We start from the raw sequence: 16,699 nt of genomic DNA on the forward strand, positions 1-16,699 counted from the left end.
CTTGGGCAGATTCCTTGCAGGTGTAAAGGAGCAGATATGGAAAATCGTCTGCGTTCATTCCATATCTAGGATTCTGTGGGACCCTCAGGCTGAATGTAAGCAGGATGTGGGGCAATAAGAGGGGAAAGAATGGATGTCATGCTTTGGCTTTCAGTGTGGGGGGTTGCCTTCAGCTCAGTCCTAGGGTTGGGGTCTCTTGTTCTCAAAGAAAGGCCAAATATATCAAGAAGTGGATTTTCTACTTTGCCCCCACATGTACTTCCCTCCTCCGCCAGCATCCTCAGGCTGGTTCAGGGCCCGGTGGCCCAGGGGAGGTTGCAGCAGCTGGTTTCAGCACCATGGGCAGGATAGCTCATGCTTCAGTGCAGACAATTCAAGCCCAGGGCTGCTGGGCACTTCTGGTCACTCTGCTCAGCCTTGCTGATGAGAGGAGGTCCTGAGGAAGGCTTGTGGTACACTGGGAGCCTTGTTCTTAGTCTCCCTTTCCAGCTGCATCCCTTCCCCTGGGTCCGTCCCTGGATATGGGGCCACAAGGCTCCATGCCCGGACCCGTTGTTCCCATAGCCAGCTGCATGAGGGTGGGGATAGGGGTGTCAGGGGAGAAGGTGCAAGCCCTGGCAGATGGTGATGGCAGCGATTTCCCCCATAAACCACCCCCTCCCCCCACCTTTACAACGGGCTCTCGGGTCTGAACAAACAGAGGCTTTCGACCTAGAGGTGATCAGGGGAGGGAAAAGGGGGAAAGGGCCCTGGCAGGGGGGCCTAGTGATCCCAAAGGCTCAGCCACTCAGCCCTCTGCCCAGCGCGCCAGACTGTTTGAGGAGCAAATATCTGCCTTCACTGTCTGATTCTCTCAACCGCCCCCACCGAGTTCGGGACTAATTGTCCCTCATTAACTGGGACCAGGCCCCAGGTTGTCGCCAGCCCCCGCCATCTGCTCACAATTATACATTAACTCAGAGGTCTTGCCACCCGCCAGCCTGGCTGTGCGCCCCTCTCTGGGGTTGCCCATTGCCATTCCATCCTGTCCTTCGCCCTGAGGTAGAACTCTGGTCGCTGGTTTCTTCTGCTCTTGGGAGCCTTTGGTACAAAGCCTCCTAGCTGTAGAAAAAGGTCTGTCTTCAGGAGAGGCGTCGGGAGTTCCCCTGCTCTCCTCTCCGTGGCAGAAGGCAATCCAAGCCTGTGCGTAAAGCTGGAGAGGGCAGGGCGCGGCCAGCGCGGAGATCCTGCTGGTTTTAGGCTGCCGCCTCTGGCTCTGGGCACCTGTTGGGGGAGGTGACACCAGTTCCAAACTCTTTCAATCCCTCCCTAAGCCTCCTTTTAGTGGTCTGTGGGGTTCTGATCCTCATCTTCCCTCTCTTCAGAGCCCCATCTCCTGCCGACCTGCAGCTTTCCAATGCGCACCTTCGCACCATCTCTCCAAAACCGCTCTCCAACCCCGTGCGCCTGCCCGTTTAAAGTCATCGCGGTTCCCTTCCTCCGAAAGCAGGGCGATTCTTCAAGTTCCCTGGGTAATCCTGAGCTCGGGATTCCCACCCTAAAGTGCCAGCACTCCCCACCTGTACGCAGTCACTTCACACGCCCAGCCCAGACCTGCTCTAACATCAAAACTCTCTCTACCTGCAAATCCCTGCGGTTTTTGGCTCCGCTTCTTAGAAGGCTGGTCACCCAGTTCCCTCCCTCTGAACACAGCATGGAGAGTGCAAAGACCACATCCTCCCAACCACGGCTATGAACTGAGGTGGAGGAAAAAAATCTTTTTTTCCTCTTTTTCACCATGAGCCCCCAACCTCTGAGCTCTTCTCTCAGGATTAGCGTGGGTCTGTTGTTGAGTCTGCACTGCCCTAGACAACTCCCAGCAGTCACGGGGAGGCAAGGCAGCTGGACCCAAAGGCCTAAGGAAGCCAGGAGGGGAAAGCCCCAGGGCAGGGTGGTCACATGATACTCTATAAGCTGCTGTGGAGAGTGCCTCCCGGTCTGTCCGTGAGCGCACCAATCTTCCCAGTGTGGGGAAAGTGCTCCCTCCTGGCTGGGTTTCCCAATATCCACGATGGTAACAGAAAACCTGAAATTCAGTCTGTTGACTGGGAACTGCCAGCTCTGCTTTCCTTATAGCTTCCCCTCTACACTTCGCATGGAGTGGGGGATTTGGGGAGGCAGATAAGTTTTCTTTAAGAAAAAAATTTAGAGCAGTTCTAGATTTATAGAGAAATTACAAAGATAATACAGAGTTCCTATATACCCTATACCCAGTTTACCCTATTATTGTCATCTTACATTAGTATGGTATATTTGTTACAATAATCAACCAATATTGACATATTATAATTAAAGTCAGTGGTTTATTCAGAGTCCCTCAGTTTTCCCTTAATGTCCTTTTTCTGTTCCAGGTTCCCATCCAGGATATCACTCGACATTTAGTCCAGCCTCCTTGGGCTCCTCTTGGTTCTGACAGCTTCTCACTTTTCTTGGTCTTGATGACCTTGAAGGCTTTGAGGAATACTGGTCAGGAACTTTACAGAATGTTCCTCAGTTAGAATTTGTCTGATGTTTTTATCACTACTAGACTGGGATTATGGGTTTTGGGGAGAAAGACCGCAGAGGTAAACTGCCATTTTCATCACATCATGTCAAGGGTACAGGCTAAACATGACCAACATGACTTATCACTGCTGATGTTGACCTCCATCACCTGGCTGAGACAGTGTTTGTCAGGTTCTCCACTATAAAGCCACTCTTTTTTTCCCCTTTCCATAACATGTTCTTCTGAGAAAAGTCATTGTGAACAACCCACCCTTAAGGAGTGGGGTGTGATGCTCCATCTACTTGAGAGTGGGCTATCAATGTAAATTATTTGGAATTCTTCTGCATGAGATATTTGTCTTTTTCCCTCATTTACTTATTCAACCCTTTATTTATATCACTAAAGACTTCTGAACATTTCTTTTATGCTTTGGGTTATAACCCCATTTTATCTTTTTGCTTGAATTGTTCCAGCTTTGGCCATTAGGAGGTCTTTCAGTCAATTCCTATATCTCTTGGCTTAAACCCACACTGTGGGTAGTTTTGTTGTTGTTTGACTACCTCCTTACTTTCTAGCACACCAGGCACATCTTTGTATAATCCTAAAATCAGCCATTTCTCCAAAGACTCCTGGTTCCTCTTATTGGATAATGGTATTAGAAACAAAGATCTGGGCACTAGGTGTGCTTGCTGCTGCTAGGGTGTTGTTGCTTCTAGGTCCTTTCAGTTGACAATGCAAGGAATTATATGTCTGTAGACTGACCACTGTATATATACCTATCTATATGAAACCATCTTTGTCTGTATTCAGCTAAACATGAGTTCATACTGATGTCGCCAACACTAATCCATTATTACATGGATCTTTTAGCCTCTTATCTGTAAACTCCCACTCCAAAGCCCGAAGCCGGCGGGGGCGAGTCCAGGGGCCTGTGGGAAGAAGCAGGGGTAGGGGCAGGAGTCGAGAGAAGAATGGAGGCAAGACAGGGTTCTGATCAAGCCTCGTTTATTGGGGGTAGAACAAGGGGATTTATACTGAGGGGAGGGAACGTGACCACAGGTGGCAGGCTGGTCTCACGGGTGGCAGACGTCCAAGGAGGGGATTGGCTGAAAGTTCGTGCCGAGTCTGCAGAGTTTCGCGCCTTGTACATGCGTGCTGCTGTGGTTACCAGAGTTGTGGCGGGAAGGAGAGAACAAAGAAACAAGGAGGAAGAAGAAGAAGGAAATGGAGGGGCAGGGCTGAGGTAGTTGTGAAATCCGCCCATGTTGTTGGAGGCTGTAAATAGATTTCACAGCGGGTGGCTCCCCACACTCCAACAGTGAACAACTTAATTCCTATCATCCATCATCCATTTACTTAATGGTTCAATTTCAGTATACATGTATAGCAGTATCAGAATTGTTAGCCTGTTCCCCCATGGGACAACCTTATCAATTAAAATGCAATGTTTATATATAATTTATTTTATTTTTTTAGGCACCAAAATTTTTAATTATCCACCTTCCTGCTCTCTTTTAGCACATTATAAACCAAATTATTCTCTTTTTGACTCAACATTGTGATAGGAACCATCATGTTACAAAGTGGTGGCAATCCTATGCGTGTTTTTTACATTTTTCTGGCTCTTGTCAACCTCTGGCTGTTGGTTCTCTTTTCTCCTTAACAGTTCATTCTAACCACTGTAAAATGGAGACTCAATACCAACTTCATTGTTCTGAGGTGTAAGAGAATGCCCAGCACTAAAGTAGGTCCTTAGAAGCATTCAAATTCCAACAGTTCCTATCTGCCCTTTAAGACTGCTTTTACTCATCTGTCATGGGCTGACAAACCAGTGAACCTATAAACTAAGCACATGCGTATAAAGTCCATAAGGCCCGGTAAAGACTTAGATGGTAAAGTGACCATCTGCTGCTGACTTCCAACCGAAGGACTGACTAAATGAGCAGTTCCGAGACTCCTGAGCTCATGGTTTCCTGTAGTTTCTCCCTTATACCTCTGTTGTGACCAGAACTTGAGAATTTCTCAATACCCTTGCCACACTTGAGGCCTAATGCCACACATGAGGGATGCAGTAGAGACCAAAGACTGAGTTACCAGCCCTGGGGAGTCAATGGTGGGGGGAAAGGGGGAGGATAGGATGGACAATGACCAACCACGTTCAAAGTTGGTTCCATTTGTTCTTGGATGGAGAGGTGGGGCCTGGACAGTAACACCAGATGGAAGACAAAGGGCAGGCCAGGCTCTCAGTAGTGATGATGATGACATGGGCACCAAAACCCTGAGGGCCTGGGCACAGCCCTTGCCCGTGTCGCCATAGCCCACCACCAAGCCATTTTGCCTCAATCATCACATCTGTGGCCTGCTTGATGTTATCTATGAGAGACTCCTTGGCAGCCATAGAGGTTGTCAAACTTTCTCTTGGTGACAGAGCCACTGACATTGATGGCAGGCACCTTAAGGATCCTGGTGTCTGTCATAGAGGTTGTGGACCCCAGTTGTGGTCTCCTCAGAGATGCCTTGGATGCTTGACAGGAGCTGTGGGTACTTGGCGTGGACGAGATTAGTGAGGTCACCACCATCATCCAGAATTATGTTGAGGGTCCTGTCCTTGAAGTACAGGGTCTGCTTGATGCACCACCAGTACTTCTCATCTCTTTTACCCTTTAGTTCCTATGCTAGAATGCCAGTCTTGGTGATGGCCACTGCAGCATGGTCTTGGGTAGAGAAGATGTTACAGCTCGACTACTCTACCTCAGCACCCAGGGTGACAAGGCTCTCAATGAGCATGACTGTCTCCGCGGTCATGTGCAGGCAGCCAGCCATGTGGGCGCCCTTCAGTGGCTTGGAGGCTGACTACATCTCCTGCATGTGCACCAAGCCTGGCATCTCTTTCTCTGCAATGTTCAAGGCCTTGGGTCTTTATGAGGCCAGGCTGACGTCAGTGACTTTGTAGGGTAGTTTGTCCGACATGCTGGTGGGGCTTCCACACGGAGTGATGGGTATGGACATAGGGGGCCGCCAAGCCTTGGACTGGGAACAGGAACAGAGCAGGTGGTGCTGGGCAGGGGTATACAATTTCTTTTATCTTTAGCCTCACAGCTCCACCTATTTCCAAATTTACTTAAATTAGCATTCCCCCCAACTCCTCAGTGAGGTTGTTTCATAAATTTATAATGCAGTTAGGCTGTTTTGTCTCATTCTGCATTCCTTTTTGGAATCTCCCTGGTTGGGACATTTTTTAAAAATTTGCATACATTAAGATTTACTCTTTGTGCTGTAAAGTTCTGTAAGTCTTGACTAAAATGCATAGTGTCTTGTATCCACAATTATAATATCAAACGGAATAATTTCACTGCTCTAAGAAATCCCTGGTTCTCCATCTATTCAACCCCTCGCCATCCCCCAAACATCAGGCAACTGCTGATCTTTTTACCTTTGCTATAGTATTGCCTTTTCCAGAATGTCATGTACCTGCAATCAGACTGGCTTCTTTCACTTAGCAATATGCATTTAAGATTCATACATGACCTTTCATGACTTGATAGTTCATTTCTTTTTATTACTGAATAACATTCTATTATAAGGACACAGCACAATTTATCCTTTCACACTGACAAACATCTTGGTTGCTTCCTGTTTTGGATGATGATGATTAAAGCAGGCTTTTGTGTAGACAAAAGTTTTCAAATCAATTGGGTAACTATAGAAAACGTGATTGTTGAATCTTCTGGTAAGACTATGTGTAGCTTTCTAAAAAACTGCCAAACTATCTTCCAACGTGGCTATACCATTTTGCATTCCCACCAATGAATGAGAGTTCCTCTTGCTCTCTACATATCCTTGTCAGCAATTGATTTTATCAGTTTTTCATATTTTATTCACTCAAATAGGTATGTAGTAGTATCTCGTTGTTGCTTTAATTTGCAATTCCATAATGACAAAACATGTTGAACATCTTTTCATATGCTTATTTGCTATCTGTATATCTTCTCTGGTGAGGTGTCTGTTAATATCTTCTGCCCATTTTTAAAACTGGGTTCTTTGCTAACTGTTGAGCTTTAAGAGTTCTGTGTATATTTTGGATATAAATCCTTTATCATATATGCGCTTTTCAAATATTTTCTCATAGTTTGTGGCTTGTCTTTTAAGTCTTTAAATAGTGTATTTTTTCAGAACAGAAATTTATTTTTAATAACACTTTTTTTATTAAAGTTAAAGATCACATAGAACATTACATTAAAAAAGCATAAGAGGTTCCCATATAACCCACCCCCCACCCCCATCATTTTTGTAAATTGTTTTTTTTCGAAGATACATACATCACAAAAAAGATTACATTATTAAAAACATAAGCGGTTCCTGTGTACCCCCCTTCCCCCCATCCCACTCCTCCGACACCAACGACCTCCCCTATCATTGTGGCACACTCATCACACTCAGCAAACATATTTTCGAGCACTGTTGCACCACGTGGATAATAGTTTACTCTGGAGTTCACACTCTCCCCCAGTACATTCACTGGGTTACGGTAGAATATATAATATCCAGCATCTGACCCTGCAATATCATTTAGGACAACTCCAAAGTCCCAAAAATGCCCCTTCATCACATCTCCTTTTCCCTCTCCCTGCCCTCAGCAACTACTGTGGCCAATTTCTTCCTGTCAAATGATACAATTTCTTCTATTATTAGTCACAAAAGTTTTATAATAGAATATCAGTAAGTTCACTCTAATTCATATTTTATTCCTCCATTCTGTGGGCCCTGGGTTGGTGATGTCCACTCCACCTCTATTTCGAGAGGGGCCTTAGATTCCACATGGATTCCACTCCTGCTTGCTGTTGTAGGCACTCTCATTTCCCTGGTGTGGTGATTGACCATCTTCACCTCCCTGTTAGCTGACCTGAGTAAGTCCAATGAACCAGCGAGTAGGAGTTGCAACTCTGCTGAGGCTCAGGGCCCAGCTGGCACATGACAGTCCAGAGATTCAAATCTCCTGAGTATATACCAACACTAGCACCAACCAAAGGTTCAATTAAAGTGACAGAAGAGGCATGTGAGAAAGGTCACATCTGAGTCCAACTCCATCACACTCAGGGACACAAATTCCAAAGTAGGACCCACTGACATGGTACTGAGCTCCAGAGCTATCTGCCATGACCATATCCCTGTGGGTCTCTGTAGCCCTCAGGAGAACCAGTACCTGGGGTTGTATCCACTTTGGCTGTTTCTGGGGTCTAGAAATTTTTTATTTTAATAAATTTTAATTTATTAACTTTTTCTTTCATGGACCATGCTTTTGGTGATGCTCTAAAAATTTACTGCCAAACCCAAGGTGTATTAAGTCAGCCAAAGGGGTGCTGATGCAAAATACCAGAAATCTGTTGGCTTTTATAAAGGGTATTTATTTGGGGTAGGACTTACAGTTACCAGGCCATAAAGCATAAATTACTTCCCTCACCAAAGTCTATTTCCACATGTTGGAGCAAGATGACTGCCAATGTCTGCCAAGAGTTCAGGCTTCCTGGGTTCCTCCATTTCCAGGGTGGGTTTCTCTCCAGACTCAACTGCTGGACTTTCTCCAAGGCAAGTTGTAGACTATCAGGTGAAAAGTTCTCTCTCTCTCCCAGGGGCTTCTGCCATGTCTAAGGAGCAGTCTCTATTCCTCTGTGTTCTTCTCCTATGTGTTCACTTCCCAGGCTCTAGCTCAAAACTGCAACATCAAAACTCTAACTAACTCCTCTGCTCTGCCACATAGTTTTATCTATGAGTCCCCACCCTGTTATCTGTGAGTCAATGTTCTACTGACCTGGTCCAATCAAAGCCCTAATCATAATTTAATCATGCCCAGGTATAGAACAGTTACAAACACAATCCAATATCTATCTTTGAAATTCATAAACCATATCGAACAGCTTCACTGTCATCTGGATTTTCTTCTTGCTTCCTTCTAGAAATTTTATAGTTTTGCATTTTACATTTAGTTCTACAATCGATTTAAAATTAATTTTTGTAAAATATAGAAGATCTGCACCTAGTTTAATTTTGATTTTTGCATATGATGCCCAATTGTTCCAGAACCATTTTTTTAAAGACTATGCTTTCTCCATTGAGATATCTTTGCTCTTTTGTCAAAACCAGTTGATTATATTTGTATGGGTCTATTTCTGGGCTCTTTAATCTGTTCCATTGATCTGTGTATGCAATCCTTCACCAATATCATACTGTCTTGATTACTGCAGTTTTATGGTAAGTCATAAAATCAGTTGGTGTGAGCCCTCTAACTTTGTTTTTCTTCAGTATTTTGTTGGCCGTTCTACGTGTTTTGTCTTTCCATATAAACTATAGATATTTACAAAATAGCTTGCTGAAATTTGGGTTGGGGTTGCATTGAATCTGTAGATCAATTTGAGAAGAATTGACATCTTAATAATATTGATTGTTCCAAACCATTTACATGGGCTATTTCTCTATTTATTTAGACCTTCTATGATTTCTTTCATCAGAATTTTTCCTCATATAGATCCTGTGCATGTTTTGTTAGATTTATTCATAAGTATTTCATTTCTTAGTGCAATTGCAAATTCCAGATTCCAACTGGTCATTGCTTGTATAAAGGAAAGCAAGTGACTTTTTTTTTAACTTTATTTTGTACATTTAATAATTGAAAATATGAACAATTAAAAAATGAAAAGAAAACACAGTTGAATAAAAATATACATTTCTCAATTAAATGTACTGAATAACTATAAAAAAATCTTTAAATCATACAATATGTTACACAATATATTTGGTTCATTGTAACACAATCATAAGGTAATTGTCCTTTTGTGCCTGGCTTGCTTCACTCAACATAATGTCCTCTAGTTCATCCACATAGTCATATGCTTTATGACTTCATTTCTTCCTACAGCTGTATAATATTCCATTGTGTGAATAGATCAGAGTTTGTTTATCCATTCATCTGTTGATGGATACCTGGATTGTTTCCAACTTTTGGCAATCATGAATAATGTTGCTATGAACATCGGTGTGCAGATGTCTGCTGTGTCACTGCTCTCAATTTTTCTGGTATATAACCAGTAGTGGTATTGCAGGTCATGTGACAAGTCTATATTCAACTTCTTTAGGAACTGCCAAACAGTTCTCCACAGTGGCTGTACCATTCTGCATTCCCACCAACAGTGAATAAGTGTCCCTATCTCTCCACATCCTCTCCAAAACACTTGTTGTTCTCTGTCTTTTTAATAGTGGCCATTCTGATAGATGTGAAATGATATTTCATTGTAATTTTGATTTGCATTTCCCTAATCATTAGTGATGTCGAGCATTTCTTTATGTGTTTTTTTGCCATTTGTATTTCTTCTTTGGACAAATGTCTATTCACATCTTTGGCCCATTTTTTAATTGGATCATTTGTCTTTTTATTATTGAGTTGTAACATCTCTTTATATATCCTGGATATTAAACCCTTACCAGATATGTGATTTCTAAGTATTTTCTCCCATTGAGTTGGCTGCCTTTTCAACCTTTTGACAAAGTCCTGTGAGGTGCAAAGGTGTTTAATTTTGAGAAGGTCCCATTTATCTATTTTTTCTTTTGTTTCACATGCTTTAGGTGTAAGGTTTAAGAAACCACCACCTACTACAAGGTCTTGAAGATGTTTCTCTACATTTTCTTCTAGTAGTTTTATGGTCCTGGCTTTTATATTTAGGTCTTTGATCCATTTTGATTTGATTCTTGTATAGAGAATGAGATAGGGGTCCTCTTTCATTCTTTTAGTTATGGATATCCAGTTGTCCCAGCCCCATTTGTTGAAGAGATGGTTTTGTCCCATCAACATTAACTTGGTAGGTTTGTCAAAAACCAGTTGACTATATAGGGTGAGGGTTTATTTCTGGGTTCTCAATTCTATTCTACTGATCGATGTATCTATCTTTATGCCAGTACCATGCTGTAGCTTTGTAACATGTTTCAAGGTCAGGCAGCGAAATTCCTCCCATGTCACTCTTCTCTTTTAGAACGCTTTTGGCTATTCAGGTGCACTTTCCCTTCCAAATGAATTTGGTAATAACCTTTTATAATTCTGTAAAGTAAGCTGTTGGGATTTTGATTGGTATTGCATTGAATCTATAAATCAGTTTGGGTAAGATTGACATCTTCATGATATTTATTCTCCCAATCCATGAACACAGAATGTCTTTCCATTTGTTCAGGTCTTTTAAAATTTCTTTTGGCATTGTTTTGTGGTTTTCTGCATATAGGTCTTGTAGTTTTTTGGTTAAATTAATTCCTAGATATTTGAATCTTTTTGTTGCTATTGAAAATAGAATTTTTCAAATTTCTTCATCAGATCATTCAGTACCAGTATGCAAAAACATTACTGATTTTTGCATGTTGATCTTGTATCCTGCCACTTTGCTGAACTCATTTATTAGCCCAAGTAGCTTTGTCGTGGATACTTAAGGATTTTCTGAGTACAGGATCATGTCATCTTCAAAGAGTGAGAGTTTTACTTTCTCTTTTCCTATTTGGATGCCTTTAATTTTTTTTTCTTGTCCAATTGCCCTAGCTAGAAACAATATTGAAAAACAATGGTAAGAGTGGGCATCCTTGTCTCGTTCCTGATCTTAGAGGGAAAGCTTTCAAATTTCCCCATTGAGTATGATGTTGGCTGTAGGTTTTTCATATATGCCTTTATCACATTGAGGAATTTTCCTTTAGTTTCCATCTTTTGAAGTGTTTTTATCCAAAAAGGATGCTGGATTTTGTCAAATGCCTTTTCTCCATCGATTGATATTATCATGTATTTTTTTTCCTTCAATTTGTTAATGTGGTATATTACGTTGATTGATTTTCTTATGTTGAACCAGTCTTGCATACCAGGAATAAATCCCACTTGGTTGTGGTGTATAAGTCTTTTGAAATGCTGCTGGGTTTGATTGGCAAGTATTTTGTTGAGAATTTTTGCATCTATCTTCATTAAAGAGATTTATCTGTAATTTTCTTTGTTTCTCTTTTTAATTTTTTTCCTTTTTTTAGTTGTCTTTTTCTTTAAAGATACATAGATCACAAAAAATGTTACATTAAAAAATATAAGAGGTTCCCATATGCCCCACACCCCACTCCCCCCACTCCTTCCACATCAACAACCTCTTTTATCATTGTGGCACATTCATTGCATTTGGTGAATATACTTTTGAGCACTGCCACACTGCATGGATTATAGTTTACATTGTAGTTCACACTCTCCCCCAGTACATTCAGTTGGTTATGGCAGGATGTATATTGTCCAGCATCTGTCCCTGCAATATCATTTAGGACAACTCCAATTTTCTTTCCTTGTGGTATATTTATTTGGCTTTGGTATTAAAGTGATGTTGTCTTCCTAAAATGTGTCGGGTAATTTTCACTCCTCTTCAATTTTTTGGAAGAGTTTAAACAGGATTGGTGTTACTTCTTTTCAAAATGTTTGGTAGAATTCACTGGTGAAGCCATCTGGTCCTGGACTTTTCTCTACTGGGAGATTATTGATGATGGATTCAATCTCCTTAAATGCGATTGGTTTGTTAAGTTGTTGTATTTCTTGTAGCATCGGCATAGGTTGGTTGTGCATTTCTAGGAATTTGTCCATTTTATCCAGGTTTTCTAGTCTTGGTATACAGTTTCTCATCATATCTTATTATTGATCTTCTCAAAGAACTAGCTTTTGGTTTTGCTGATTTTCTCTATTTTTTTGTTGTTGTTCTCAACTTCATTTATTTCTGCTATAATTTTTATTATTTCTTTCCTTCTGCTTGCTTTGTGATTTGTTTGCTGTTCTTTTTCTAGTTTCTCTAGTTCAGTTAAATCTTTGAATTTAGCTCTTCCTTCTTTTTTAATATAAATTTCCCTCTCAAGACTGCCTTCACTGTATCCTATAAGTTTTGATAATGTTGTGTTCTCATTTTCATTTGTCTCACTATATTTACTGGTTTCACTTGCAATTCCTTCTTTGACACACTGATTATTTAGGAGTGTGTTTCTCAGTCTCCACACATTTGTGAATTTACTTTTTTCCTCTCTATTATTGATTTCCACTTTCATCCCATTATGATCTAAGAAGATGCTTTGTATAATTTCAATCTTTATATTTATTGAGAGTTGCTTTGTGCCCTAACATGTGATCTATCCTGGAGAAAAATCCATGGCCACTTGAGAAGAATGTATAACTGCTGAGTTTTGATACAGTGTTATGTATATATCTGTTAGGTCTAACTCATTTATCATTTTGTTCAAGTTCTCTGTTTCCTTGTTGATCTTCTGTCTAGTTGTTCTACCCAATGATGTGAGTGGAGTGTTGGACAATTATTGTAGAGATATCTGATTTCTCCCTTCATTTTTTCCAGAGTTTGTCTCATGTATTTTGGGGCACCCTGGTTGGGTGCATAGATATTTATGACTATTATATCTTCCTGGTAGATTGTCCCTTTTATTAATATATAATGGCTTTCTGTATCTCTTATAACTTTTTTGCATGTAAAGTCTGTTTTGTCTTATATAGTATAGCTACCCTTGCTCTTTTCTGGCTACTATTCACGTGGAGTATCTTTTTCCAACCTTTCACTTTCAGCTGATTTGTAACCCTGGGTCTAAGGTGAGTTTCTTGTAAGCAGTATTGGATGGCTCATGGTTTTTTATCCATTCTGTCAGCCTGTATCTTTTGATTGGAGAGTTTAATCCATTCACATTCAATGATATTACTATAAATGCACTATTTACTTCCTCCATTTTATTCTTTGGTTTTCATATGGCATATCTTATTTTTGTCTGTCTTTTTACTCTTTTGGTTATCCTCTCTGCTATTCTCTCTTCTATACTCTCCTCCAAACCTGTCTCTCCTGTCTTTTTCTTTCAGGTTCTAAAGCTTCCTTTAATATTTCCTGCAAAGGTGGATTTTTTTTTGGCAAACTTCCTTAGTTTCTGTTTGTGAATATTTTATACTCACCTTCATATTTGAAGGACAATTTTATTGGATAAAGAATTCTCGGCTGGCAATTTTTCTCTTTCAGTATCCTAATTATATCATACCCCTGTCTTCTTGCCTCCAAGGTTTCTGAAGAGAAATCTGTGCTAAGTTTCACTGGATGTCCCTTGTACATGATGGTTTGCTTCTCCCTTGCTGCTCTGAGAATTTTCTCTTTGACATTTGACATTCTGAGTAGTATGTATCTTAGAGTAGGTCTATTTGGATTTATTCTGATTGGTGTATGGTGTGCTTCTTGGACATGTAAGTTCATTTCTTTTGTGAGAGTTGGGAGATTTTCAGCTACAATTTCCTTAAATACTCTTTCTGCCCCTTTTCCTTTCTCTTCTCCTTTTGGAACTTCCATGACATGTATGTTGTTGCATTTTGTGTTGTTGTTCTACTCTCTGAGCCCCTGATCAATTTTTTTCCCATTCTTTTCTCTCTGTTCTTTCCTCTCCATTTTTAGCTGTTTTGTCTTCAGTATCACTTATTCTTTCTTCTATTATTTCTAGTCTGCTGTTATATACCTCAAATGTGTTTTTGATCTCATCTGTTGTGTCTTTCATACCCATGAGCTCTGTTAATTTCTGTTCGGGATTTCAAATTCTTCTTTGTGCTTGCTCAATGTCTTTTATTTTTAAAGATTTATTTCTCTCCTCTTCCCCACCCCCCCAGTTGTCTGCTCTCTGTGTTGATTCACTGCGTGTTCTTCTGTGACCGCTTCTATCCTTATCAGCAGCACCAGGAATCTGTGTTTCTTTTTCTCGTGTCATCTTGTGTGTCAGCTCTCCATGTGTGCAGCGCCATTCTTGGGCAGGCTGCACTTTCTTTTGCACTGGGTGGCTCTCCTTATGGGGCGCACTCCTTGTACGTGGGGCTCCCCTACGCGGGGGACACCCCTGCATGGCATGGCACTCCTTGCATGCATCAGCACTGTGCATGGGCCAGCTCCACATGGGTCAAGGAGGCCCAGGGTTTGAACCACAGACCTCCCATGTGGTAGGTGGATGCCCTATCCATAGGGCCAAGTCCACTTCCCTCAATGTCTTCTTTTTTTAAAAAAAGATTTATTTATTTATTTATTTCTCTCCCCTTCCTGCTCCCCCACCCCGGTTGTCTGTTCTCTGTGTCTATTTGCTGCGTCTTCTTTGTCCACTTCTGTTGTCAGCAGCAAGGGAATCTGTGTTTCTTTTCATTGCATCATCTTGTTGTGTCAGTTCTCCATGGTGCGGCACCATTCCTGGGCAGGCTGCACTTCCTTTTGCACTGGGTGACTCTCCTTATGGGGTGCACTCCTTATATGTGGGGCTCCGCTACGCAGGGGACACCCCTGCGTGGCATGGCACTCCTTGCATGCATCAGCACTGTGCATGGGCCAGCTCCACATGGGTCAAGGAGGCCTGGGGTTTGAACCTTGGACCTCCCATGTGGTAGACGGACGCCCTAACCACTGCGCCAAGTCCTCTGCCCCCCTCAATGTCTTCTTGATGTCATTTATTTCTTTGACTATATTGCCTTTTCTTTTCTTTCTTTTTTTTTTTTTTTCTTTTCATTGCCTTTTAACTCTTTAATTTGATTTTGGAAATTTGTGTGCATCTCGCTGATTAGTCTCCTCAAATTCTGCAAGTCTTCTGGGGCTTCGATATATTCTTTTCCTTGGGCCATGTCTCCTATTTTCTTAGTATGCCTCATAAATTTTTGCTGAAATCTAGGCCTCTGATTAGGATGTAGTTTATTCAGATGCTCAATTTCTTTCTCTTCTGTAGGGACTTAGTGGCAGGAGGCTATGTGTTACCACTGCTCTTTGATTCCTAGCTTGACCTGGATTGCTAGGATTGTCCTACTGGTTGCTCAAACCTGGGCACTGGAAGTAGTCATTGGTTGTAGAGTCACTTCCTAGGGCTTGGGGAGGGAGGTTATTGAGGCCAGAAAAAGCCCCTCCTAATTATATTTAATTTTCTCACATGCACTTCCTTGGTCTGCTGGCAGATAGAACTCCTTGGCAGCTCTCAATTCAATGCCTGATCAGAGTATATTTGTTGCAACACAGACCAGATCCAAGTGATAGAGTTTCCCATATAGTGGCTTTGAGCCCTTTAATTCAAACTTTCTCTGCGATAGTTCTCTAACCTTCTCTGGAAGCCCCCTCCCTTTTCTGGGGTTGGAAATATTTCCACTCCCTCTGAGTCCTCAACAATCAAGTCCCTTTTAGTAGAGAGAAGGATATGGGGAGGATTTTATATCTTTAGCCCCTTAATAGCTCCAAGGCAAACAATGACACAGCCCCCCACCTGGCCTGGAGGTCTCCTGGGACACAGCAGACCAAATTTGTGAGTCAAAAGCTGGGTCAGGCTTAGGCTGTGTCCCTCTCTCTCCCCTTTCCTGGGGCTAGAAGAGAGGGAGGTTGTAAGGGCGGGATTTCTCCAGTCCTTCCCAGGCTCCCAGGACAAACCAGTGTGTGGTCCCACCTGGCCTGGAAGGGCTTATGGGACAGAGCAATACAAATTTGTGGTAAGAAGCTGAGTCAGCATTAGGCTGTGTCCCTCTCTCTCCCCTTTCCTGGGGTAGTAGACCCCTGGAGCCCCCTTTGTCTGTAGTCATAGGCTCAGAGGCCAGAGAATTCTGAAGTGTCTTTAGCATGGGGGATGGTGCTGGCAGCAGCAGTCACTGGTTTCAACTCACAGTTCTCTCATCCTGATTTCCTTCCTTTGTCCCTCTCTCCTCTGGGCAGAGTCCAGACTTTGCCTGCTGTCCTGAACACTAGAAGATCTTTTTTCCAGGCTGTTTCAGCCTGTCTTCTAGTTATTTTTCTGGAGGAGAAGAGTCCCATGTCTTTCTAGTCCACCATCTTCCCGGAAGTCAGCCATTGACTTTTGTATATTAACCATGTATACTTCAACCTTGCTATTCTTTCTTATTAGGTTTTGTTTTGTTTTGTTTTGTTAATTAATTCTTAAATATTTTGTACACAATCATGTCTTCTGTGAGTAAAGACAGTTTTATTTCTTCCTTCCCAATCTGTATACCTTTTATTTCCTTTTCTTGTCTTATTATACTAGCTAAGACTTACATTACAATGTTGAATAGGAGTGGTGAGAAAGGACATCCTTACCTTGTTCTAGGTCTTAGGCAAGAAGGAATTCAGATTCTCACCATGAAGTATGATG

The 16,699-nt window shown here is 41.9% G+C and overlaps 1 long non-coding RNA gene and 1 pseudogene across 1 annotated transcript in view; both read right to left on the bottom strand.

Moving 5' to 3' along the window:
- The window catches only part of LOC105747411 (uncharacterized), a 62,169-nt gene that overhangs the window by 3,168 nt on the left and 42,302 nt on the right, over positions 1-16,699 (bottom strand). The window lies entirely within an intron of this gene.
- Positions 670-5,494, bottom strand: LOC101425316 (adenosylhomocysteinase pseudogene; annotated as a pseudogene).

This window comes from Dasypus novemcinctus, chromosome 5, assembly GCF_030445035.2.
Source record: "Dasypus novemcinctus isolate mDasNov1 chromosome 5, mDasNov1.1.hap2, whole genome shotgun sequence".
Taxonomy (NCBI): Eukaryota; Metazoa; Chordata; class Mammalia; order Cingulata; family Dasypodidae; genus Dasypus; species Dasypus novemcinctus.